We start from the raw sequence: 26,359 nt of genomic DNA on the forward strand, positions 1-26,359 counted from the left end.
CAGAGGAGATGGTGTGTGGAAGGGCTGGTGGGCCACATCAGTGTCTGCCTTGTTTAACAGAGGATGGCCAGAAGGCTTTTGTGTGAGAGTGCATACACCCAAGCACATCTACATGAAACTAGGTGGCCAGTCACCAGGGCTAAAATACTTACATTTAGATCACTCTTGAATGCCTGACTTTCAGGCATAAATCCAGAAGTTTCTTTCAGTAAAAAGATTTCCCTCCCAGTAAGGGTTAAAAATATCTTCATCTCTCCTATCTACTAAAAAAAAAAAGAAGACAAAAAGAAAATGAAATGAAGATTTATTTAAGATTAAACAATTCATGAATTTGAAGAAGTTGGAAACTGCACATCTTAGTTTGCTGTTTGTGTAAGTATTTAGGATCCTTCAATGGAATTTAGTATTTTGAATTTGAAGAGTAAAAGAAAAATGCTCAGGTTTGAAATGCCGTGTATGCCATGATTTGAACAATGCAGTGGTAATGCTTGTCATTATAACTTTTTATACGAGCAGTCTGTGAAGGCTGTGAAGACTGCAAATGAACCAAAAGGGGTCCTTCCTCACACAGCATCTGGCCAACAATGAAAATCACTGTTAAAGAAGGCTTTATTTGCAAAGGCTTATCTATGCCAAAACATAGAAAAAGTAAAAGATGAAAACTCCTTTGCCTGCTAAGCAGTAGATCATATTTTTGTTTGAGGATGTGCCCAAACTTCAGGCTGCTTGAAGCAGGAAAATTGCACTGGGGGGGTATCCTGACATGCTTGCCCAGTACTTGTTCTGTATCAGAGGCATCTGCTGCTCGTTGCTGTGGGAGTCTGGATGTGAAGTAGACAGCTCCTCTGTCACATTCAGAGGGACTGTTCTAATTAAATATTATTAAATATTATTTCCAGCCAGAGGTTACAAACCTAGCTAAGGTTGCTCATACGCTGCAGGCTTTAAGAAGCGACAACTCCCGAAATGTGTCCTCCCTCAGAAGCTGTGTGATGGAAGAAGCAAGCAATTTTTCTATGGGTGTTTGTAATGCTGCTGTCACTGGTAGAATTTGTTACTGGCTGTCCTTGTCCTGCACAATTTTTTGCAGTTGAAGTTTTGTGGGAAAAATATCTATCAGCTGAGGACCAGACAGTTTATAGGATGTGGTGTTACTGCCCTGCAGCATTGCTAGTTTTGGTTTCCCTTTTTAAGGTTAAGGATGAAATGCAAATGTGGAAGTAGGTGGGAGATAAAGCATTGAAAAAACAAGAAGTTGAAGAAGTTTTTGCACTGAAGAGACAAGACTGTAATGAGGGTAGGATGGGACTGAGAGTTGCTGGCTTTTTAAATCAACAGGAGAGTTTGTTCCAGAACAGACTAACAACAAAACTGTCAAATTTGAAGCTGTGTTTGCTTCATAAAGTGGCAGAAAACAGCTGAGAGGCAAGAGAACTGCATTCAGAGGAAGGCTCATTATGGAAAGGAAATAAAAGATTAAGTAAGCCACTGCTGATTCTCATTGCTTTGGATGATTCAAAATCCAAAATCTCCACAGTTTATATGTGTTAATCTTGCCCTCCCCTTTCCTTCATGCCTCTTGAGATCAGTATTGAACATAGTAGGCAAAGATTTTATTTAGATTCCTCCTGAGATTGAAATGTGTTGACAAGCTGTATGTGTCAAGGATGCTTACATATGCTGCTGCCTAATAATACCACCAGCTCAGAAACACTGCAAAGCTTCTTTGTTAGGCTTGCAGCTCACATAGAAGATTTGAATGACATTGCTCACTGCAAAATTGTTGGCATCTCTCCTCAAGAGTGACTAGCCTCCTGTGCTACAGCCAAGCTTGAACCACAGCACATATTTCCAAAACAATTCACAGACAGACTTGGGTGTTTATTCCTGTATTTAAGAGATTGAACATTTTTACCTTTTCTTTTGCATACTTGCTTTTCTCTTTATGTTTTACTTTTTAAAGATAAGATGATGTTTACATAAAAGACATGCTTGCTCTGCAAGGTTTGTGATTGTATTTTTTTTTTCCAGTTTAGAACTATTGTGCAGCAAGGGACCAGAAGTCCAGCCTGGAAGTGAAGAACACTATAGACTCCAATAGATAAACCCACTGCTCTTACTGTTTCAGCCTGCACACTGGCTTGTGCTTGCCAATTACATGAGTGGAAGTAAGGGAAAGCAACTTTCCCTTGACCTTTTTGGAAGTCAAGACTGATTGGTGCAATTTGTAATTAAATGCATTATCCCTTAATTGCAAACAGCATGGAAAAGGCTTGAATTAGTGGGGAAAAGGATTCTTTAAATGTCTTTTGACCACAGACTTTTAAGTTGCACTGTGGGCACAAGGCCCCTTCACTGTGCAAAGCTTTGCAGGGCTGGGGGCTGCCTTTTACACCCCCTGCAGCATTTTTTCTCTTTAGTTCTATAAGATATGCAAAACCCAATCCTATGGCCAAACAGATCCAGCATTTCCGTGGTTCCTGCCCCTGGCAGTGGCTGTTGGAAGCAGTGATGGAATATCCCTGCTCCAAAGTGCCTGGGCTATTGGTGATGCTGGCAGGCCAGCACTCCCTTGGCCTTTCTAGGGCATTAGGCCAGGTGCTGGTTTTGGGGCGCTGCCAAAAGCCTTTTCACAAAATCACAGGATCATTTAGGCTGGAAAAGACCTCTGAAGATAATCACATCCAATCTTTGACTGATCACCACCTTGTCCATTGGACCATGGCATGAAGTGCCAAACACAGTTATTTCTTGAACACTTCAAGAAGGGGATGAAGTACTTCAAATTACCCCAATACTGTTTTTGTGGGTTTTTTATTTATTTATTTATTTATTTATTTATTATTATTTTAAAAATTATTCAGCTCCATTTCCTTCTCAGCAGAGAAAGCTAAAGGGATAATGTTTCAGATGAGACTGCTCTGAGCTGAGCTGTCACCCAGGTATTGCATCCTTGATTCCCTATGCTCTGGTTTAGAAAAATCCTAGTATGGCTGTGGCTTGAAATTAAGAAGGACTTGTCTCATCATCCAAATGGGATTGATGTAAGGAAAAGCAATCTTCAAATGAGCAAAAAAATCATTGATTTTATCAAATTATTAATCAATTTATAGCAGCATTATGTAACATTGAGATACATATCTGGCCTTGAGGAAAACAAACATTAAATAATGTCTGACTGCAGCTGTGTTTTGATGTCCCTTTTTCATTTACTTCACTCTGCTGTTCAATAATTCAAAAGACAAAACCAGAAAGACTTTGAATAAATGCACTCAGCATGGTAAATCTGCCCTGTTTGCTCCTCAGGCATCTTGGCATCACTAGCAAACTGAGTTTTGTAGTGCCAGTAGCAGGATTTTGAAGGAGAGAAGGGAGGAAGGGCTCAGCCTCACTGCCTGCTTTGCCTGCCCCTGCACAGGTACTGAGGCTCATCCATGGGCTGAGAGGAATTGGCTCAGTCCCTCCCAGGCTCCAGGGAAACCTTGTCTTCTCTAGCACCCTACCAAGGCTGACTTTGTCTTTTTAACATCATCAATAAGAAAGTGGAGATGAATATTTCAGGCAAGATTAAATCCTCTTGATGTGCAAGGGAAAAAACATGAGCAAATACCACAAAAAAGTATTTTACAAATATATATTTTGACATCAGGATCCTGTCTGTTTTACCTGAAATGATATTAACCATTATTATTCCAAAATAGCTTTTTTTCCCCAGGGTTATCAAATTGTGAGGATTTGAGTGTGCTGGTTTGTGTTGAGAAGATGATTAATTAGAATGATCTAACTCTTCTACCACTGATTACATACCTGGTGGGCTTTATATATCTGTGAGGTTTTTGACAGGATTAAATCTTTTAAAACCTGTTTGGTACCCTAGTTGCCTAGTTGCATGATGCTAAATTTCATCTCATTAGCATCTGATTATCACTAAGACAGAGGGAGGAACTGGCATATCAACAGTACTGCAAGATTTCTTTAATTTTTTGGGCTTGAAAAAGAAATCAAGTTCAGTTAAATTACTTCCCTAGGAACAGTAAATATAGCTCTCAAATTGCATTCCCTATATCCTAGATTGTGTTCAAAGCCTAGCTTTACAAAATTGAGGGGAAAAAACTGGTTATTTTATGAATGCAGCATTAACAGAAAGGATGGGAAACATGTCGGGCAGATGAGGAGTAGCTGTTGCACTTCCTTTCCTACAGAGGAAAGGAAGCTATTTCTCTCTATTTATTTTATCCTCTAATCAGCCTTTATACTTTTTAGTGAACTGTAACGAGTTTATTACATTTATAGCAGTCAGTGCCTTTGCCCCCATTTGCTTGTTTGAAAATGGCTACTTTGCAGAACATCTCACCTGTCTGAATTTCTTTAAATAAATGTAATATAGGCAATTCAAGACATAGCTGATAATGGATGTTAGATAATATCTTGGATACTGCAGCATAAATTGTGAGATGACTATATTCTGTCATGATGAATATTAGATAATGATACCTTTTCCCTATAAGAATAACTTATATTATTCAGAATGATCTTATGAGCTATTCGGATTCATGGGAAATAATTTAGTAGAAACGATAAACTATTCAGATTTTGCTGAATATTCTAATCACACTTGCATCATTCTTAATTATGAAGTCAAGGGACTGCCAAGAAAGAGACAGAGGCAGCATGTAACAGCTTCCCATTAACTCAGTACTGTTGGAGGGCTGGCTCTGTGAGTGCCCTTGTGCTGGAAGCTGGCTTGGATGTTTAATGTTCCCAGTGTTCTCCTTGGAACAGCTCTTCCAGATCTCCCATATTGTCTCTGCCCAGTTGTAGACTTACCACTTAAGAAGGTTTTCCTCAAATATTTGCTGCGTGGGGGGGTCAACAAAGTTGCTGGCCTCAGTGAGGCAGCAGGACTCAGGATGGGTTAAAAATGCTCAGTCAGAACCAGCTCTGGCTGAAAGCTGTGGTGTTTCCTGGTGGCTATGCCACTCTGCTGTCTCCTCTGGAGGGGCAGTAACCAACAGTACTTTATTTCCCATGGGGTACATTGGCCATGGGGGTCTCATGAGTGTCTGGAGTGATAATTTGACAAGAGGATGCTGATGGAGAAGTAGGAGCACTGGGCATCCAAACTCAGGGTCTTGAGAAGTGTGTATAGAACTGTGAGACAGATCCTTTAGATCTGAAGTGTTCTAACTCTAGATTGGAAGGTGAACATTTTTCACAGGAGAAAAGGAGTCTACCATCTAGATTGCTGGTTTTGACCCACATTACAGAATGATTACACAGATAAACCCCAATGCTACTGATTATTTTTGCAAGGGTCTTTGGAGAAACATATTCCTTAAAGGTGTTGCTTTTCTAAGCATGAGTGATGTGTTGTCTGGGGAGACAGTGAAATACAAAAGGCATCCCACCCTATGTTTTGTCCTTGGTGGCTCAGAGGGTTAGCACAGAAGATGGCATACTGGGAATGACCCGTGAATATGTGCAAAAGGAGAGAGCAATAGGGGTCTGCAAGTTTACAGGTTCCAGATTATCACATCTTTGTATTTTATAGTGGGATGTGTTCAGAGACAACATGATGTACATTATTGAAGGGATGGGTTTTTACCTTGGACAAAAACAAGAGCCTCCCAGCCACGTTAATACAGGTTACGTGGACACATTGTGAAATCTCCTACGCTCCCATAGAGCTGTTTGTACTGCAAGAGCCACAAAACAACCAGGAGGGCTCTAGCTGCTCTTACAGCAAAGCAGGGTAAGAGGTTTACTGAACAGTAAACAAATACATTATGAGAGACAGTAAGTGGTGTAGAATTCTCAGGGGTATAGAGTAAATGATGAGAGGCGTCTGTAGGAAGAAAGCATTTAGGGTGTAGATTTTAGGGCTCTGGCTGCAGACAACCGATTCAATGATGCAAACCACAAGCAACGACCACAAATTCCATTCTGAATGTACCTTCCACGTACTCATGATATGAGGAGAGATATATATATATTTATGTATCCCAAAGGAGTCCCACAGGACTCCTTTCACTGTGGATGTCAACTTTTGCTATTAGCTTTCAGCCTCTTTGCTGAAATTTCAGGGATCTGGTCTTGGAAGTTTACATCAGCTCCAGAGAATTTTTGTTCTTAAAGTCCATATGGTGAGAGAAAACCTCTCCAAAATATTTTAAACCTATTCCAGCTGTGCAGACCTGTCAGATTTTGTTCCAGGAATAGTTTCTGCTTAAGTGTCTATCTGGTCTGCATTGTCCTAAATTAGCTTGTTTGCTACACATGGAATTTGGAATATACAATAATGCCAAATTTTACAGTGCAGAATTTTTAACGGTGGGAGAAGCACAATAAAATTTCACCTACTCAATAAAGCCTGAGCTCGTGCTAGTTCCCTTTTGGCAGACTAAGCAACACATTCTTGAGGAAAAATGTCAAAACCAGTATTTTAAGCTTAGGCAAAAAATTAAAGCAAGAGTAAATGTTATGGAGTACAAGAGTAAATATTGCATGTTTTTATGAGCTCACAAAAACATGAAACTCCCTGTATGGAGATAATTTTTTGGTGATAGCTCTAGAGGGAAATTTCTTGTTGGCCTTTTCTTTCTGGATTCTCAAATAAATAGCAGTCCATGCAATCCTGTTTGGCTGAAGAAAAATACCTTGGAGAAATGGAGAAGAGAAGGAGAAAATGAAAGAAATCTTGGCGATATTTCCTTCATGTTCAGATCTCTTAGAATTACATCCCATAAAGCACCCTCAAAAAACTTTAGGGAAGAGTGTATTTTTAAATACCGAGGTTTTTAGGACTTGCTATGTGATTATGTATATACAGCACTGTAGTTACGTGCATGTGCGTGTAAATGTGTGAGGGTGCAGGTATCTCTGGCTTTGAAATGTCTGCCTGTGACAAAGCTGAACTTTCATTCCCAGAGCTTTCTAAAAAGCTGTTTCTAAAATAAGTTGTTAGAAATTAAGAAGGAAGGTGAGAACTGAAGAGGAAACATCTTTTTGCCACTTGTATAAGCACATGCTGCGCTCATATCTTGAACATTGCCTTATCTAAAAAGAGAGTTAGCTGAGCTAGGGGTCTGCACCAAAAAAGGAAACAGGAATGACCTAGCACACAGAATTGCTTCTTCTTGGGAGAAACTAACTGGATTAGGACTTCAGTTTGCAAAGAGACTAAGGCAGAAATGAGAAAAATCTATGGAATAACAAAGGGATGGAGAGGCAAGTGATTGCTTGTTGCTTCTCAAAGAGCATGGAACCTTGTAGGAAAGTCTTGTGGTACTGAGTGCTGAAAGTGGGGAACACACATTCAGGAAGAACCAGGACACATACAGAATATTCTCACGTTCTTATGGTGTCTGTTGACTGCCAAAGAGAAGATACAAGGATAAACAGACTTCTTGTCTGACATGGTGTAGCTGTCTTTATACCAAACCTAGCCATGAATCCAACTAGTGCTGTGTTTAATGTGAACAGTTCAGACACAGGGACATGTCAAACAATTCAGCAATTCTGGTTCCTGTGGCAAAATGGATAGCCTCATATCATGCATGATTCAGTTGAGGTTATTTGGGCTTCAAATATACCCTGTAGTGTGAATTATAGCCATGAAATAAATTTCACATCAGCTTTTTCTGTGGGTTAAGTGTTGCAAAAACTTTACAGCCAATTTTCTCAGGATAGCTGGGCACACCTAAGGGTTAAGGACTTTGTTTTAGCAGTGTGCTGATGACCCCACAGGGCTGGACTTTGAGTTTGATTCTTCTTCCCAAGACATCACTTAGAGCAGGCCAGGCTTTGCTGCTGGTGTGTTGGGTGATTTGGTCAGGGGAGTAGGTGTATCTGCAGTAACACTGGCACTAAGAGCCCCTGTGATTAAGTCCAGGAAAGCTGGTTGATTTTTCAAGGATCACCTCCAAGTTTAAGAGTGGTCCATCCTGACATGTAGGAAATAAAGGAAAGGTGGTAGGAGATCTGCACAAGTGAACAAGCAGCTTGCAGAAAAGACATTGGGGGTCCTGCAAAGGGATTGGAACATTTGACATTTGACATGAGAAGAGACTGAGAGGGCTGGGACTGTTTAGCCTGAAGAACAGAGGACTCAGAGCAGGGGAATCTCATCAATGTGTATAAATACCTAAAGGGAGGGTGCAAAAAGATGAAGCCAAGTTCTTCTCATTCTTATTTTGTGACAACACAAAAATAATGGGCACAATTTGAAATACAGGAAATCCACTGAGCTGCCACCTAAATATAAGAAAACCTTTTTTTAATGTAAATGTGGTCAATGCTGGAACAAGTCTCCCAGAGAGGCTGATGAGATTGTCAGAGAGATTCAAAATCTGACCCACAGTTCTGTGTATCCTGCTGGAGCTGATGATGCTTTGAGAAGGAGAATGGTTTAGATGATCAACCCTTTCTGCCTTAGATGTTGGTTAAAACATCAGTGTTGAAGCAACTGCACCTGTGAGAGCAGCTGGCTGCAATGCACTCATGTTGCAGCTCTCTGGCAACAAATCTAATGCTTTGGGGAAAAATTTTTTTCAAAGGGCACTATGCAGATGTGTCCATACATGCAAAAATATAGTGGATGGATATCTCATGTATAATTTGTCAAAGTTCCTGGAGTTCTGTATCTTTACCTACAGTAATTTCTCTATGCAATAGTGATGTGCCTGCACAGCTGTGCTGTCATCCACTTTCTGATGTCTTTGTGTGTTGTACTGGAACGTGTTAATGAAGGTGCTGGACACCCTGCTCCTACTATTCCCTGGAAGCCTGTGCCTAATCATGACTTTGAACTTCTAGTCCTAGTAAAATACAGCATTTCCATCTGTATTCTGGTGTATTGTGATGTAAAACCTTTGTTACAGAGAAGGTGTTAAAGCAGCTTTACTGAAAATGGCTCCATTCAGGCTCCTGAAAAGGTCTTGATTAAAACTGGCTAATGACAGAGAAGTAAAATTTTAGCTTTTGTTCGATAAATTTCTGTTTATTGAATCAATACATCAATGTGGATTTTGCACAGGCTTTTTGTCCAGAGATTTTGCAAATCAATTTTCAGTGATAATGACAAATAGAGGCCCCAGGGAATGCTTCAGCTCGTGGGTAGAAAAGGAAGAACGCTCTGACACCAAGTCAGCAGATTTCTTTGTGGGTGCTAGTAGCAAAAGAAAAAAGAGTGTTGCTCAGGCTGCTAGTTTATCTTGACATAAGATAAATGCTCCACAATTTTCTAATTTATATTTCTGTGGTTTAGAGATAAGAAAATTAATTTTTGAGAGTTCAGTGATGGAATGAAGATCAAATTCACTATACTCTATGAGCCAAAGTTCAATTTGGCCTTGTCAAAATATTTAATCAGTGTACTTTTAAGGAATGGAAAACTCAAAGGTTTCAGACCTTTACAATCAAACAAAGACAAAAAGTGTGACTGCCTCACCCAGCACTTTCTTCTGAAACAACAATTGCTGTGATGTGGAGCTGGAAGTAGTGGGGGATATTTCTGAGCCTGGGGGAGAAGGATAAGGATGGTATGAATGCCATGAAATGTAACAGTTGAGAAAGGCAGTGATAGGTAAGTGTATCATGGGCACTGAGGTGTTTGTTCTTTGCTGTGTTTTTCCTTTAATCTGTGCTCTTTGGAAAAGTAGCTGAAATCAAGCTGTGTTTCAGAGGCGTGATACCCTCTTGTTAAAGAGAATCAGATTCCTAGCCTCAAGCCCAATCCCTCTTAAGGGATGTTCTTTCTTACAGGAATGCATGCAAACAGGGAGCACTCTTGGGACAGTAACTGCATCTGTCCTTAATCCAGCAGAGGAGTGTTTCTCCTCGAGAAGTTTCAGGAAAAAAGGTGCAGAAGACAAAAAGAATAGAGAAAACTTCATTTCACTCTAAGCACTAGAACTGTGCAATGGGTTGAATACATAATAGGTGTTTAAAAAATAAACAAATAAAGTTCCCAAACCCTAAACTTTTCTTTTCATTGCATATGTATCTTGGTGATAAGGATGCTTTAGCACAACTGGGAGAAAATACTGCTGGAAGAAGCTGTGGGATTTTACTTAAATGGACACAGATCTCTCATATGTACATTCAGAAATGCAAATCCTACCTGGTTTCTTCTGAAATTAGATCCGGACTACAGTCTTCAAGGAGAACTGTGACCTCTTGGGACTGCTTAGACCCCTCTGAAGCTTTACTGTGATTTTTATTGTATGCTAAAATGATGTGGCCAAAAGATCAGGGGAGATTAATCTGAATATGCCTACAAGCTGGTGTGGAATCAAATTATATACGCTGAAGCTGAAGAACAAGTCTGTTGGCTGAAATGTGCTGATTTGCATAAAACATCGAAATTTCTAAGAAAATTTACAGAGCAATCTCTTTTTATTCTGTGCTGCATAATAGCATCTCATTTTTATTCAGGTCTTGAAAATTTGGAACAAAAGAGATATACTGAAAAATAGTATGACAAGGCAAGTTCCCTTGACGGTTAAAGTAAGAATTGACTTGGTACATGGGGTCTTTCTTTTTTTTTTTTTTTTTTTGAGGGGAAGAAAAAGAGTATCTCTATAAAAATATTTATATAAAACAGATAGTTACAAATAATATAGCTACCTTGTAAAAAAAACCCAAACACCTACACTCCCCAACATATATGTTTTGTTTTTTAAAGAAAACAAATTAAAAATACTTGAAGCACAATTAGGGAATTTAATAAAATAAATCCAAAATTAGGAGATTTAAACACATTCTGCTCCTGAAACCCTGTAGAGCAGATAATCTTGCATATCCCACTTTGAAAACTTTAATTAGACTTATCAAATGAGAGAGAATATGGTATTCTTGCTCTGGGTGAGAGGTGCATTGTTTAATGAGTTCCTTGTGACTTTTAGGGCAGTTATGGGATGAATCTGTATTGAAAAAGTCTATTTCTAAACAATAATTTATAGTTTTGTGCACAGAGAACATGAAGGAAATGAGAAAAAATGAGGGAGAAAAAAAAGTTAATGCTGGAGAAAAGCCATAAGGCTGAGCTAAGCCAGAAGATCAAGGAGAGAAGTGTGATGCAAGAGTTTCATCCTAGGATTGCTGGTTACAATTACTTTATTGCTCTTTAAATACAAACCAATCCCCCAAACAGGGTGGAAATAAATGTGGCATGAAACTGGAACGCTTTGTCTTCATGAGAAGTCAAGGAATGGAGAAATAGGAGCTTTAATTCTCTGTTCAGTGAACTCTAATTTCGTTGAAATTCAGTAACTACTCAGAACCTCCACTGCAGCTTGCTGTGGTGCCTGGTGGGCCATGGCAGCTGGCCAAGGAGTGGTGGCTACTCACCGACGTGAGATGTGCTCTGAGCCTTCACTGCAGCCTATTGATGCTACAAAGATGTGTTGTCTTGGTTTGTTCCCTGGTCATGGTTTGTAACAGTCACAGGGGTGGAAATGAACTTTTGATTTATCTTCCTTTCCCTTCATTTCCATAAGTATTTATCTGTATTAATTCCTGCCTTCTCTGATAATTTTACCTCATTATATTTCAAGATCATTCTTCTGATTCCCTCCCATCACTGTAAGAAGTGTCACAAGTCAGAGGTGATGGACCTGTACTATTGACTGTGCTTCCAGCTTCTTGTTTTTAAATCTGTTGATCCCATTTTTTGTTTACCTTCCAGTCCATGTGACCATGAAACAGCAATTTAATTACTTTTTTAGATCCATATTGATTTAGGCTCCAAGTTTCTACTGATTTGAGTAAAAGGTAGCAAAATCTTGCACATCTAATTCATCAATAATAGTATACATGAGAGGCAACAAACCTGCACAGCATAGGTGAACATAAATATTAAACCATAAATGCAAGTAATCATCCACTGAACAGGTAATGGAAAGACTTGATTTCTTTCTTTGTTCATTAGATAATATACCTATGTTGACTATGTGAACCATTTTGTTAAGAGACAAGCAAACGAAAATATTGTGAATGCAGAATTGTTAGGTGCATCTGGGAAGTGCAGGAATAATCTCTGATGACCTGAATTTAAAGGGATGAAGGGGTGAAGATGGAGAAAAATATATAATATATTTTTAGAGGAAGGAGGAAAACAGGAAGGAAATATACTGAGACAAGAGGATGAATCCATGGATCTGATTTTCTTATGGATGCAGGAGAGTAATCCTCACTGGATTAGCCTCTTAGCTAATGAACCAGTGAATAGTCACTGCAATGGCCTTCCCAAATGATGGCATGGAGTTGATAGCTTCAGGACGGAGGCCAAGGGGTTTTGCAGCCTGGCATAGTCCCAAACACTTCTCCTCTGGGTGTCTGCAAAGCAAAGCAGTCAGAGCAGACGAGCCTGTTCTGGCAGGGATGCAGCCAGAGCAGGTTTTAGCTCCTCGAGGACAATGTGACTTTTCACCCTTGCTCAATAAAACCCATAACAAATTGTTTTCATTAAAAGTGTGAATACAGGGTGTGTTCTTAGGAAACTGCAATAGAGACCTAAAAGAATGAACTGCAAATAACTTAAAAGAGAACAGAACTACTGAGAAGTACTTTAAATTTCCAGATTTTGTTCTTGGTTTGGGTTTCTTGTTCCAAATCTTGTATTTGTAAATGCCACTCCCAAGTAGTCCAACCCACTGCTGGGGGGTTGAATCTTATTTCTCAACTTTCTACAACATACTTTTAAACTTCCTGCAAAGTTTGTTTTGCTAGTATGCTGTTTGATTAAAATGCAACAGTAGACATGTAAAAGATATCAATGTGTGGCATATGTAAAAAAAAAAGGGGGGTGTGGGTGGGTGTACCTATATGTAAAATTTATGACATAGGTAGAAGTTTGTCTGCACTGAAGGAGCTGTGGAGTGTAATCAAAGTGTGAAAATATGGAAATTAATGGTCTTGATATCATAACTAGTAATAGAGTTATCTTGCTTGTGTACCCTTAAAAATTACTGGTGGTAGTGGTCACCAGAGAGGGAAAGAAGCTGAATATTCTAGTCAAAGCAAACTCCTACAAATTCCTAATTATTCTATTTAGAATCCAGATGTACGTGTGAGAGACAAGACTTGGGAACGGAAAACAAAATGCATTCCCTTATGCACTAATCTCATGGCTGTCCAGACAAGGAGACTGCTTCCTTTTCCCACTCCTGAGACTCTCCCATCAAAAAATGAGGTCACACTCCTCCATCCTGCCCAGCTGTACTTCTTCTCCTCCCTAATTTGTCCTCAGGCCTTTAGGCTGAAAGCATTGCTCTCTTTGGGGTGAGTCCATTTCCAGGGCTCTGTATTCCCATATAGCACTGGCAGGCAGCTGTGGTGCAGAGAGATTTTGGGGTAAAGCTCAGTGCTTTGTTCAAACTCTCTCTTCTTTGTTTACATCAAGAAGTTCTGAGAGATGTCTAGAGCAAGGGGAGTGCCACAGGGACATTAAAAGGCTTTTCACAAGGCTTTGTTTGCCCATGGGCAGTGTGGTGAGAACAGACATTCCCTGGGAGCAACTGGGAGCTATCTCCAGTCAGCATCATCTCCAGATGAAGTTAGCCTTTCTGAGAAAGAAATGAGTCATTTACATTCCCCGAGGCTTTGCTTTAGCTTCCAAAAATCTCTCTTGCAGTAAGTTGAGGGCAGAGCAGTGCCTCCAGTGTGTTAGTGCCCTCTTGCATGCCGAAAGATATTTGTGTCCAGGTGGATCAGTGCATCCACCAAGTGGCCCAGAGCTGTGGGTTTGGGCACAGAGACCATCAGCTGTGATTATGCAAGTTGCAAAGCTTAAGTAGGGTCCTGGCTGAACACCTGGAGAGCCAGTCAGTACTGATATCCACCTTGCTCTGACCACAGTGTGATCAGGACCTACTCTAGGTGGTTCAGAGCTGTCTTTATGCCTGTAGGTAAACAGCAGTCCCGTGTTCTGACTGCACTGAAGATGTACTTTCTTAGTGTAGCTGACTATGGATAAATTTAGACTGTTTACATGGAGTCAGACAAAACCGTTTTTGGATTTGGACTATCTGTTTTTAAACACTGTTTCATTCAGGCTTTAGTTAAAAATAAAAAAAAAAAATAAAAAGGAAAGAAAAATATATGCTGTCCATTTTGATCAAAAACTGTATCTTTTTTCTTTAAGCAGAGCTTAACAAATCTACTTCTCTTATATATGTACATTAATCTGATGTCAGGTATTTCCAGCCCTCCTGTCTTCAGTAGGAGCTGAATGCAAACAACAAACCAGGGCTTCCCCTTCTTTTCAAGACATGTGGTGGTGGCACTGAGAACAGGACAGTGTTTGAGATATTCTATAAAGAGCAAAATACAGCTTTCTTTTTTTATACTTCATAGCAAAACTACTAAGTAACAAGATGAGTGAAATGGTGCAGTTAGTACTGATCAGCAAATGCTTCTTAAAGGTCAGGAAATGTCATCTTATTCTTCTCCATTGTCAATCACAAAGCCTGGGTCACTGCTCTGCGTGTGTGAGAGAAAGATAGAGAGGCTCGTTTTGGAGGAAAAAATCCTGAAGACTTTGCTTTTTTCTTCGAGGAGATCCCTATCATCACCCATGCTTATGTTTCAGCCAATATTGCTGAAAGCTGGGGTGATTATAAATGTAAATTGCTGAAGGTCAAAATCTTGATATTCTAGGGAGCCCTTGGCAATTATTTGGCCAAAACCCACTGCAAAGGTCTTGGGTCAGTGTTGTCTTCGTGAGAGTTACTGTACTGCAGTGCCAATGAACCCTCATTTAAATTCAGTCTTAAATGAAAAGAGAAAGAGTTTAATTATGGCCTCTTAGTGCAGGGGAGCATTAATTAAATTTTAAGTCTGTTAGGTGTAATAGGATAATTGCAGGAGAGGGCTCTGCAGGGTCGGGCGTGATGGATATGCACTGTCAGGGAGCGTGGAGCAGCATTTGGGAATGAGGAGACCACAAAAAGCTGCATTTTTTTTTTTTTAGGAGTGATCAGTGCTCTTAGTGATTTTTGCTGGAGACATCACATGCCCTGGAGCCAACCCTCGTACCCGGGCAGGCTGGGGCTGGCAGCTGAAAGCACAGCACACGTGCTCTTCCTCTCAAGCCTTCTTGCAAAGGGTGTGTGTTGCTTTGCCTGCTGTTTACAGCCCCTTGGCATAAACCTTGGTGCAGGTACAGCATTTTCTCATTCCCAGGAGTGCAGTTGCCAGAGGCAGTTAGTAAGACTTGCTGTAAAACAAGGGGGTTCAGACCAGCTCTTTCTTTGGCTGAGACTTCTGGCAGATGCTGAAGGGGAAAGTTTGTCCCACTGATAGATGCTGTGGAATAATCTTCCTAGATTCTATTTCAGTGCAATTACTCTTTGGCATAGTCACTAAAATACTTAATTTTTTTTTTCAATCTCTCATCTATATTTTGCCATATATTAGTTAGTGGCTTCTGTTTTTCTGTGAAAATGGTGTCTTTGGCGAATCCTTTAGGGATACTGAGCCTTTATGGTATCTTTGGGCAGCTTGGGTATCTTTTATCTTGTTTCCCAAGATAATCCCATGGAAAACATTTTGTTACTTACTTAGAATACATTTCTTTTCATTCAGGATATTATTTCTCTATCCTGATGTTTATGTTTTCAGTGAAGGTAAAGGGCTAATTTCATGGCATTTGCTGTTCTCATACATCTCTTTTCTATCCTCTCATTAATTATTATTTAATGTTTTTAATGTCTAAACCTCTGTGTTATAGGCTTTCTGTGCTCCAAAATGTTTACTTGTACTTATAGGATGGATTCTCTTCTGGCAGCATTTTTTTTGTGAGATAAGAGGGACATAAACACAGTTTTCTAAGGCAACAGAGTCTTCAACAAGGTTTTATGTGTTAATTGCTGTATTCTTAATAGTTGTCCATTTCTATTACATTTTTACCAAGCTTTTTCAGTGGCGTCCTGTCCATGTCCTTTAGCAAGTGTATCTACAGATCACATCAGAACAGAATTCTGGGTAAAGGAGATCCAGCACATCACTGTGACTGGACTCCATATGTGTATTAAAAATATATTTAAGTACACTCTGCAGTTTCTGAGCTTTGCAATAATACAACTGGTGTCAGATCCTTAATGAGAAGTTGAAAATTCAGTTACTTAACCAGATTGTGCTGGACTAAAGGAAGAGGAGACTGAAGGAAATTAGGTTTAAGATTAGAACAGGCTTCCACTAAATCTGCAACATGGTGATACTACTGGGGTTTTAATTTTTCATTTAATTTTTTCTTTTTCTGTATGGTTGTTTGCTGATTCTATTTATCAAGAGCAATGAGAAAAGAGCACAAGGCGCTGAATTGTACTGCTAATTCTATGTTTATTTCTGATTAAATTGCTTTCCTGTCCTCTGATTTATGAGGAAGGGGAAGCATAAATGAATGACTAAAGGATTCAGCTGCAGAAGTCCCTTTAATTTCTCTGGCTGCTATCTGGTTGAACACTGCAACAGTCTTTAAACATCCTTACTGGTGCCCACAGCATGCTGAATAAGATAGAAAATGTTGTCTGTTTCAGCTCTGAAGTGTCTGCAAGTCTAAGTGAGACAACAGCAGAAGGATACTGTGAGAAAAAATATTGTTTATATTTATTGTTTTCAGTGATTAACAATGCTGTTTACTCCCTTTCTGTCAGACTTCTCAGAAAAGTGAGTTGTTGGGCATATGCACAATGGCTGAATAGTAGAAGGAAAGGGCAGCCTTCATGTACAGGGGATAGAAAAAATCAGTAGGAATCCTGATTCCTTTGCTGATGTCATTATTCAGTTACTGTCACATGATGGCAGTGCTGTGACTTCACAAGGCTGTTAAACTTGGGCTTCTGCTTCATACTACCATGCATCTTTAAACCAGTCATTTAATACTTCTGTCCCAGCCATCTGGTGATGTTTCTGGTTCCCTAACTCTGTGGTGAATTTGCTAAACTGTTGTGAGATGCTCAGGTAATAAATGATATGGGGAGCATGGAGCAGTAGAAGCAAGAGGGAATAATTCTGGGTGATGTTAATGTGTTTTAGTAGTAGAACATGAGATTTCATTTGTATGGCAAACCAGCCCCTGTGCCTCTTTCAATAAGCAAGGGGCAAAACACATGAAGAATATGGTGACAAGGCAGCAAATCCCAGGGGAAAAGGCAGATGGTGCTCACTGAGGAGTGCTGGATGTTTTGGATGACTCTCCCCCTGCTCATGTTGGGAAGTCACAGCACTGCTGACATGTTGCGGTTGTGAACTCGCCAGGAGAGCTCTCTCTTCCTCATTGTCCTGTAAGGAAAGCCTTGGCTCATTTTGGATGCTGTTACATTAAACATGCATAACTGTGGTACTACATGTGCAGATCAGTCGAGCACTGGACTCTCCCAGGATGCAGGGATGGAAAAGCTTTCTGGGATTCTTGGATGCAGTCCATGAATGCTCTCAGTAGCCATATCACAGGAGGCTTTGAGAAGTCTCATTTTGCAGCCAGTGAGGATGTTTGCACCTGTGACTTCCCCTGCAGAGACTACTGCAGAATTACACCCTCTTGATGGAGCTGTTTAGCTTATAGACACCAAATTTAGGAAGCTTAATACTCCACTCTTGTGTTCAGATGGAGCACATCTCAGTTCAGGACACTGTAAAAATAATACTCTTTCCAAATTAGCTTTTGAAGTAATTTTCTCTTTACCTTTTTTCATGTCTTTCTCTCTCTATTTTGAAGTATTATATTTATTTTAGCACTCTAGGCTGCTGCCTGCTTTCATTTCACTTTGCTTTGGCTCCTTTTCTTACTGATGATGAGAATAAAGCACATATTGTGTTTAGGCCTTGCCCATTAGTCCTATTTATTTACTTGCTGATGAATTATGCTGACATTTCCCCCTCGAGAAAACTTGTCCATGCTACTGCAAGACAGATTGTTCACTTATGAGCATTACCTGCCTTGGTGTGTCCACGGGGCCAATTCTCTGCATCTGGAGAAGACAGAAATGAAATTAAATGAAATCACAAAAGAAAGCCAGGAGGAGAAAATAGGAGGAGAAGTAGATGTATTTTGTGTCATAACATTTCTGCGTCTCTTTTTGTGGCAGAACCCAAAAGTTGAAGTTCTAAGAAATACTTTTCCAAGATCCCTGCTAGAGATTGCTTCCTTTGCCCCATCTTTTTCCTGGTTGTGGCAAGTAGAAAAAAATGGATCAGCAAGCCATGCTGTTTAATGTTTCACTTTTCCTGGTCAGGCCACTTTTCATGGTTTCAATGCAAAATGCAATGTAATATGCCTGTGGCCTTGTGGATCAGTTCTGTTTCATCTGTGCTGTGTAATTTGACTGAGGAAAGCTGTGTTTTTATAACTATTCTTTACAGACCATGTCTAAGAAATTATAGTACCAGAACCCATTAGCCAATAAAGAATGGATATTTCTGAGACCTGTTTTGCTTATTTTTTAACTAGTTCCATCTAGAACACTGGTGAAAGTGCTATTTAACACTTATTTTCTTGCTAGAAATAGCAGCTTATAAATTACCTTTAATCTCTGATCTTTGTTAAACTAAGGCAACCTGGAGAGCCCATTGCTGTCTGCAAATGAAAAAGGCCAAACAAATTGATTTTCAATCATTAAGACGGGGCATTTCCTACATTTAGATCCATGTCAGAGGGTGCAGTGTGGACTCCCACGTGCCTGGATGTTTCTGCCTTTTCTGCTGTGCTCAGACCAGAGGTTGTTGGAGGGGGTCAGAAGCAGAAGATATGCTCACACAGCAGTGCAACACTTCACTATTTTAATACTAAACACTTAATTTTTAGTGCCTCTAAAAGGTGCCATTAACTTCTTAATGTTCACTCTTAAATAACACTCAGCAGCTGTTCACATCATTTCACATCAGCCAGGAGTTATCTGGTGAATTTGTGAGCTGTGTCTGTGGCATGGACACTCCCGTGGCTTTGCAGGACAGGAGCAAAGTAAGAGCAGAGCTTGTCTGGATTTAGGCAAGAAGCCCAGGGCAAAGTGAGGACGTTCTGACCTGTGCTCTTGGCTGGGTGCTCTGGCTTGTATTGTAGGGCATTTTTTCCCTGATTGGGTTGGGCTGAGTTAATGTTTATGTTTATTCTACTGTCGTACAACCAAATTCACTCATTTGAAAACTTTCATCATGAGCCAAGCTATTGTTGTATTTCAGCTTTTGCAATTTAGCTGTTTTTGCTGTACTCTTAATAACTGCACGGAAAACTGAGAGCCTTTGCATTTTCCTTGTGGAAACAGTGGCTCAGTTTGCTGGAGGGAATATGCATCATGAAATCAGATGTTTCTAATTGCTCCTTGTTTCAGGAGTTGCTATTGAACACTGAAAGTCCTCCTTAATGCATGAGTAAGCCTGATGAATAGATAGACTTAAAAAACATTGACTCAAAATAAGTTTCTCTTGGAAGCAGAATAATTGTTGACTAATTCTCGTGGGAGAGATATATGAATTTCTTGCAGGCTTTTTTGAACAATAGGACTTGAAAGAGGCTCAGTGAAAAGCAAGAAAGGTGCCCTTAATCTCATAACGAAGTAATATTGATGGCCTTTGTCATTAGGGCATCTTCCTTGTTTTAACAAAATCTCATATAATCCTCAGGAGAGAGGTACCTTCCAAGAAATGCCTGTAAGCTAAAAATGTCCCAGTGTCATAGGCCAGAGCATATATAACCCATAAATCCTCAACAGACATAACTCCTAAGGCTTGTTCTCCAGAAAGAAAAGGAAAACAAATGTTCTAAGGTAAAGTAATAGGAAACTTGGAATAAACCATTAGAGGAAATTAGTATTTGTGAGTAAAGATTTGTTGCACAAGAAGGTGAGGCTTTGCAAGGGGGAGACAGCTCTGTAACTACTGTTGGGAAGCAATGCCTGTGTGTTTCCATCTCAGTGCTCCCCCTGAGATAAGGCAGCAGGGAGCACCTAGGAGCAGTGCTCCCTGCCAAGGCTGGTTCCTGCCCAGTGACTGCCCAAACACCTAAAATCACCAGGTTTTGTAAAAACCTGAGAAGCAAGGGGATAGGACTTGGGAAGTGGAGAGAAGGCAGAGGACTCAAAAGTAATGCCATATTTTGATCCAGACACATAAGACTGTCATTTAGAACATGGAAGCATGTGGAATGTGGAAGCACTGGGAGCATGGAAGCCTTGGTTGCATGGAACCTCACTATGTGGGGAGTTCTCACTGCAGGAGGGTGGGGACTCACACAGAGCTGGGGTCTGGGGATTCCTGTGTAAAGCCAGAGGGGTTAATAACCACAACCCCTGATTAATTGATCACTCCCAGCTTCCTTTAAAATGAAAAGAAAAGATAAATATCTAATTAAACTCTGCTACTAATGTTGTTTGAATTCTAAACCAAACCTGACCCATTTCTGATGTGTATTTTTCATTAATGCTGTATTGAAAAAAAGTAATTTAAACAACCTCTATAGCCCAACTAATCCATTTTGCTTATTATCATAATGGGAACATATAGGCAGTATAAATATATAAGTTAAAACTACCTTGAATTTTTCTCTACCCCCCTCTCTTTACTGAATCCAGTTAAAAACATGGAACTAAGCCTGTTATAACCCTGTTACAGCCCCTCATGCTCTGTGCCAAAGCCATGTGTGGGTTAGAAGATAATGAACTTTATTCCTATTAAGACCATTAAATATTTTTTTTCTCATAAGCTACAGCTAACATCTATCTTGCATCTGCCTCACTAATTTCCTTTGATGTCTTAGATTTAAACCAAAGGTTTTGTAATGAGAGGTTTCAGGAGTTAGTTATGCAGACCTTAGCAGCCAGCCCCAGCAGTCAATGAGAGACAAATTGTATCTCTAAAAGGGACTGTCGTCATCCTGAGAAATATGAAGAGACGTAAGCAATGTGAAAACAACCCAGAAAAGCAGCTCCAAACACTTTTCATGTTTGAAGCAGCCTTTAGTGATAGAGAAGTCTTCCTTTGCTCTTTTCTTTTTCATACACAGTCAGATTTTTGGGTCTAAAATAAACTTAATTTCTGAAGTGCTGTTTCAGTTCTTGTGCCCGTATATGGGAAAAAACATTTTCAATAAGAAATGTTTGAAAGGGGACACATGACGAATAACCCGCTGTGAAGACAGAAAGGGCTGGTCTACATGGGATTTGCAATTAAACTTCACCAATAAAAAAGCATTTTGTCTTGCTTTTGTGGCCTACTAACAAGACAGTTTGCATGATTTTAGAGCATCGTTATGAGGGAAAAATACCAGAGGGGTGATTAAAATGTGATCATGATAACAATGTTCAGGCATTTGTGATATAGTGTACTTAAGGGGTTTTTATTTGCCAGAGCTGCCCAGTGTTCTCCTGGATGCAGCAGATCATGTGTTTGAAGGAGCTTGCTGCAAAAAATATTATCTGAGTGTACCTGCATCTCCTACAGAGCATGACAAACATTCAGTAATACAGATTTCTCTGAAATTGTTGTTACTCAACATCATAACAAATTGATATAATTTAGATGTATCCTGTTTGTGCAGTTTGTTCTGAAATATTTTTAGGTTCTCGGTTTTTAAACAGAAATATTGGAACACCTTAGGTCCAAAAAAATCCCTGAAGAAGTTTTATGGAAACCTAGGGGGACCTGAGAATGTGATTTTTCCAGTGAATTTTTGGTCACAGTTTAGTTTGTGACAGTTAGTTGTCCCAGAATTAGAATTTATTTATTCATATGTTGTGAACTGTCCCAGCTGCAGGCTGAAGCTTGTGTGATCCCTTTCCTAAAAGCTGCTGTTATAGCTCTTTTTATCCCTTAGATTTAAACCAAAGGGTTTGTAATGAGGGGCTCTGGTGAGTTAGCTATGGAGACCTTAGCAACCAGTCCCAGCAGTTCTGAGCTCCAAACCCAGGATAAGTAATGATGCCATATCCAGCATGTGTGAATAATCTGAGATTAATGCTTGCAAGGGACAGCGTGTTTTGTGGCTCGTGACAGATCTTTTATATTAACTCTGGCTTTTGTGGCAGACTCTGCAACTGGTGCACTCACTCCCAGGTGACTGTAAATTCTGCTGATAAATTTGAGCATCTTTGTGACCCAGGGGCTGTGCTGTGGTTGTTGCACAGTGGTTGTTGTTGTCACAGAGTGGTTCTTGTCTCTCCTGGCAGGAGCCAGCTCTGCATCCATCCCACAGTGCAGGAGCTAATGTTTTATGAGGAACTATCAGGAGTTAATGGAGCTTCCTGTGGTTACAAGCAGGCTCAAAGGATTAAGTTGTTCTTCTCACTTTGACCTCTCTGGATGGTTTAGTAGGACATCATCATAATTTTGTGTCCTATTTTATCCTTTATGCTGGCTCCTAAATTTCCTCTTCATGAATCTGTTTCACAGGTCACAGCAATTTGCACACGATCTACAGCAGAGAAGGTGGGGAAAGGGAGGCATAGAGAAAGCCACAGGTAAAAACCTCATGCTCAGACCAACAGATTCTGAAGTGCATATATTTTTTTGTGGATCCTATATTATAAAATAGCTTTTAGTTTATGTCACAGTTTCTGTCTCAGCGGAACAGTTTCAGGTGTTGAAGGCCTGGTCCTTCCTGCTTTCTCTGCTCACTTCCAAAGTGAAGGTTTCCTTAAGAAGAAGTAACTTCCCGTTGCTTTGCTAATGAATTTGCTCAAGCTCAGTGTGAGCTGGCACCTCTTGTGGAAATAGCCGTGTACAATTACAGGGTCGAATTGCATGTACTCTGCCTATTCAGTGCCCATTTCTCAGTGAGGCTGTGGTTATATGATGGGAAGACATAATGTCATGTTACCCATATCCTCAGATTTTTTTTTGTTAGCATGCCCATTGCTGCTCTTCTTTCCTGAATGTGAGAATAAGGAACCAGTGCAAAAAGTTTCTGAATGCTGTAATGAGTGCAATACCTGGACCATGAGTGCTTGATGCTGATAATCTGACTACCTGGCAATCAGCACTCCTTTTTTAATTCTTAGGTTTCCTGCCCACTGCTCATCTGTCTGGACTTGGGACGCCATCAGTGACGAGCTGTGGAGTGCAGGAGGAGGTGGTTGCTCCTCTTGTCATGACATGAGGACAATTGATATGAGCAGAGAATCTGCCTTACAGGGCAGAGAAAGGCTCTCTTTTCCTATTCCTTTATTCACTGGGGGCTACGTGAGACCAAAAGAAAGTTTGTCAAGAGGAGAATGCACATAGGCACCACTGGGAAGTTATGCCAATGCAGAGTTTTGCCTCACAGGTCACCATGTCCCCAGCCATGTTTCATAATGAACTTCCCTTGTGGTGTTATGCATGGAATTTAAAGGAAAAATCCTAATCCTAGCCAGCAATTTCCCTGCAGTCACCGAGTACTCCAGCACGTTCCTGGTGTTAACACCAGTTACAGCATTCAGGAATGCTAATCCTAAGGAGCTGCTGGAATGCTGTGTGCTTGCCATGGCAGTGCCAGTCCTGCCCCAGCAGAGGGAGGATGCAATTGGAGAAGCTGTGTGACACAATCCATCCCTTGAGCCTGCCTTCCTCCCGAGCCACTGGCACCACTAATTCCTCCTTGTGTACCTCCCATGATGTGGATTCACCTCCTTGCTTGGCAACTGCAGGTCTCAAACAAAAGAGGACAAAGTTAAACCTTGATTCTGGTCAAAACTTGTGTCCAAGTTTCCTGTATCCCAGTTTACCTTCATTCACTCCTTCCTCAGACTCCTTAGGATATTTCCTTTGGATATTTTGGAATTGAGCTCAAAGGTCTGCTTGTATTGTTAAATTGCATGTTTTTAAAGTTTTCCACTCTCCAACCTGGAGATAACCATATAATGAACATTGTGGCCCAAGAATTCTAAGAAAAAATTGACTTTTAAATATTTTTTTACAAGATTTATTAATAAGTAAATATTTATGCAACAGTGCTAGTTTCCTTAATTCAGCTTTAAAGTATCTAAAATTTTAATTTCCATTTCTATTCCTTCATGCCGAGAATCAAGTGACATAGAAGAGAGTTCAAACAAATCTCTCTGTGTTGTCAGTGTGATGGGGCACTTTAAACCAACTAGTGTATATGAACAAAATATGGTGAGGGCATTAGGTTGTGTCTATTCAATTTAAGCATCTAAATCCAATTTTGTCATCTGTTGTGTCATGTTTAGCTTTTAAATTAAACTCTTAGGAAAATTAATGTTAAAAAAGCAGTAAGGTGATTACAAAATTATTGTTCCCCAAGATTCATGATTTATGACATTTTTAATGCTGTTTTCTAAAAGGCGTAATGGAAGAAGGCAAGCACAGAATAAGAGATGTGTAGAATGAGCTCAATAGGCATGTTAATTAAGAGAGTTTAAGGATCGTGGGGAAGGACATGATTGTTCCCCTTACTGGCATTTGATACCTTAATGTCCAGTCACCATAAACAGGAGCAGGCTTGTCTAAAATGTGGGTGAACAGGGAAATGGGAGAGATTTGCAGCAGAGGTACTCAACATTATTACCTTCCTCTAGCACACTGCAGGCAGGTTTAATTGGAGGTTCCTGCTTTAATTGAAAGTAGAAGAGAGATGTTCCCAAAAGACTTCTCCAGAGAGCACACCTGTCCCGGACTAAGGTGTAGCATGCAGTAGCAGCCTGCTTCTGAAAGTGGTTGAACTACTGAAGTATATTAATTGTTGGACATATTCTATAATTTTCACTTTCTTTTGTAGCCAGTGCAAGAATGAGAGCGAATATCCCAGGAACTGTCTTAATTCTTTCCCAATAAATGCAATACCTGGGTTTATCAGGGATTGTCTTTACTGTAGGGTATCGTAAGCAAAATTAGATATGAATACCAAGGGCTTGCCATTTACCAGCTTAATCTTTGCTGTTTATGTTCATGTGTTTCTAAACTTTGGAGTCCTAGACTACAGAAAAATTTAATTTATGGATATTTCTCAGATCCAGGTCATACAGCTGTGGTTATATGCTGCCTATTGCAACTTGTCTTTATAACTTTTAGTGACGGTATCTCAAAAATACGAAAAAGTTTTACTGACCAGCCAGTTTTTCAGAGCACTGGCAATATACTTCAATAGCAAATACTCTTTTTTTGCCAAAGCAATGATACATACTAATAGTGTTCAACATCTTAAGCTATTTTCATTATTACATGTTTGACATTTATCCTTCTTCATCCAAAGAAACTCTGTTGCATCCAATACCATGTATCAAGACAGAGAGGAAAAGAAGCTTGCAATAGTGACTATAAAAAGGACAGTGATAATTTGTATCTAATTTTCTTCAGGGACCTTGTATCTCAGTGCCATATAATGTAGCTGAATGTTCACATCCCTTTTTAAAGTTTCCAGCGGGTATTCTGGGCAACTGAGAAAACCTTCTAAAAATTAATAAATAGGACCTAAACCAAACCCAGACAAAGGAGTTTAGAAGAGTCATATTAAAAAAAAAAAAAAATCCATAAATCTTGTGAGGACAGATTAGTATTATGGTATGATCTGTCCCTGCTATAAGTAGGACAGGAATTTGAATTATACTAATTTATGATTAAGAAAAAGGAACCCCTGCATGCTGTAAGGCGGAATCTTGAAAAACTCTGATTAATTTGACGACCTGGAAAGCTATTTAGTGTGGAAAAGCAAAATACTTTTGTATAATGATTACTAATGGATTGTGCTGGTTTCAAAGCAGGTGATAACACTATTTCAACCTGGCCTCATCCCTGTGACTTAACTTAACAGTGAAATGTTGGCTATTTCAGAATAAGCCCTGCAGGTGGCAGAGGTCAAATGTGTCTAAAGCAATACAGTGGATTGCTCTGACTCAGTTCAAGATGTCCATATGTTTTTTTCCCGTTGGAGTTACTTGGAAACCCTAGCCAGTTTGCTGCACAACTTACATTGTGCTTGTAGAAACGTCCAGTCTCCAAATTTTGCAGCATATTTTCATGGGCAGGTTGTGAACTTCATTAGTCCTGGACAGCTTTTCAAATGAGAAACACTGCAGTAGTACCAGCTGATATTGAGATGCAGTCTCATGGTGTGGGTCCTGATATATGTCATCCTGAGACAACACCAGAGGACTGGTTCCACTAACCATGTCACCACCATCCATCCATCCATCCATCCATCCATCCATCCATCCATCCATCCATCCACTCTTTTTGCCTTGGACTGGACCTTGTAATCAGCTGATTTTGCACAAGAAATGTGCCAGAAGAATGTGGCCAAGGATAAGAGGTTGAAGAATGGGAATGCTTCCTCTGAGAATGCTCTTGCTTGCTTTGTGTCAGTGTAACATCCAATCAAGAACTGAATCTTCAGCACATGTAAAAAGAAGTACAGTCTAATTATTAGAAA

General features: G+C 39.9%; 1 long non-coding RNA gene across 1 annotated transcript in view; it reads left to right on the forward strand.

The window, feature by feature from the left end:
- The window catches only part of LOC148225137 (uncharacterized), a 74,188-nt gene that overhangs the window by 29,504 nt on the left and 18,325 nt on the right, over positions 1-26,359 (forward strand). Inside the window, exon 2 of the long non-coding RNA XR_015798952.1 lies at positions 22,384-22,451. This is a non-coding gene — a long non-coding RNA (uncharacterized LOC148225137). The remainder of the gene's footprint in view (positions 1-22,383; positions 22,452-26,359) is intronic.

This window comes from Sturnus vulgaris, chromosome 1, assembly GCF_052056855.1.
Source record: "Sturnus vulgaris isolate bStuVul1 chromosome 1, bStuVul1.hap1, whole genome shotgun sequence".
In the NCBI taxonomy this organism is placed as follows: Eukaryota; Metazoa; Chordata; class Aves; order Passeriformes; family Sturnidae; genus Sturnus; species Sturnus vulgaris.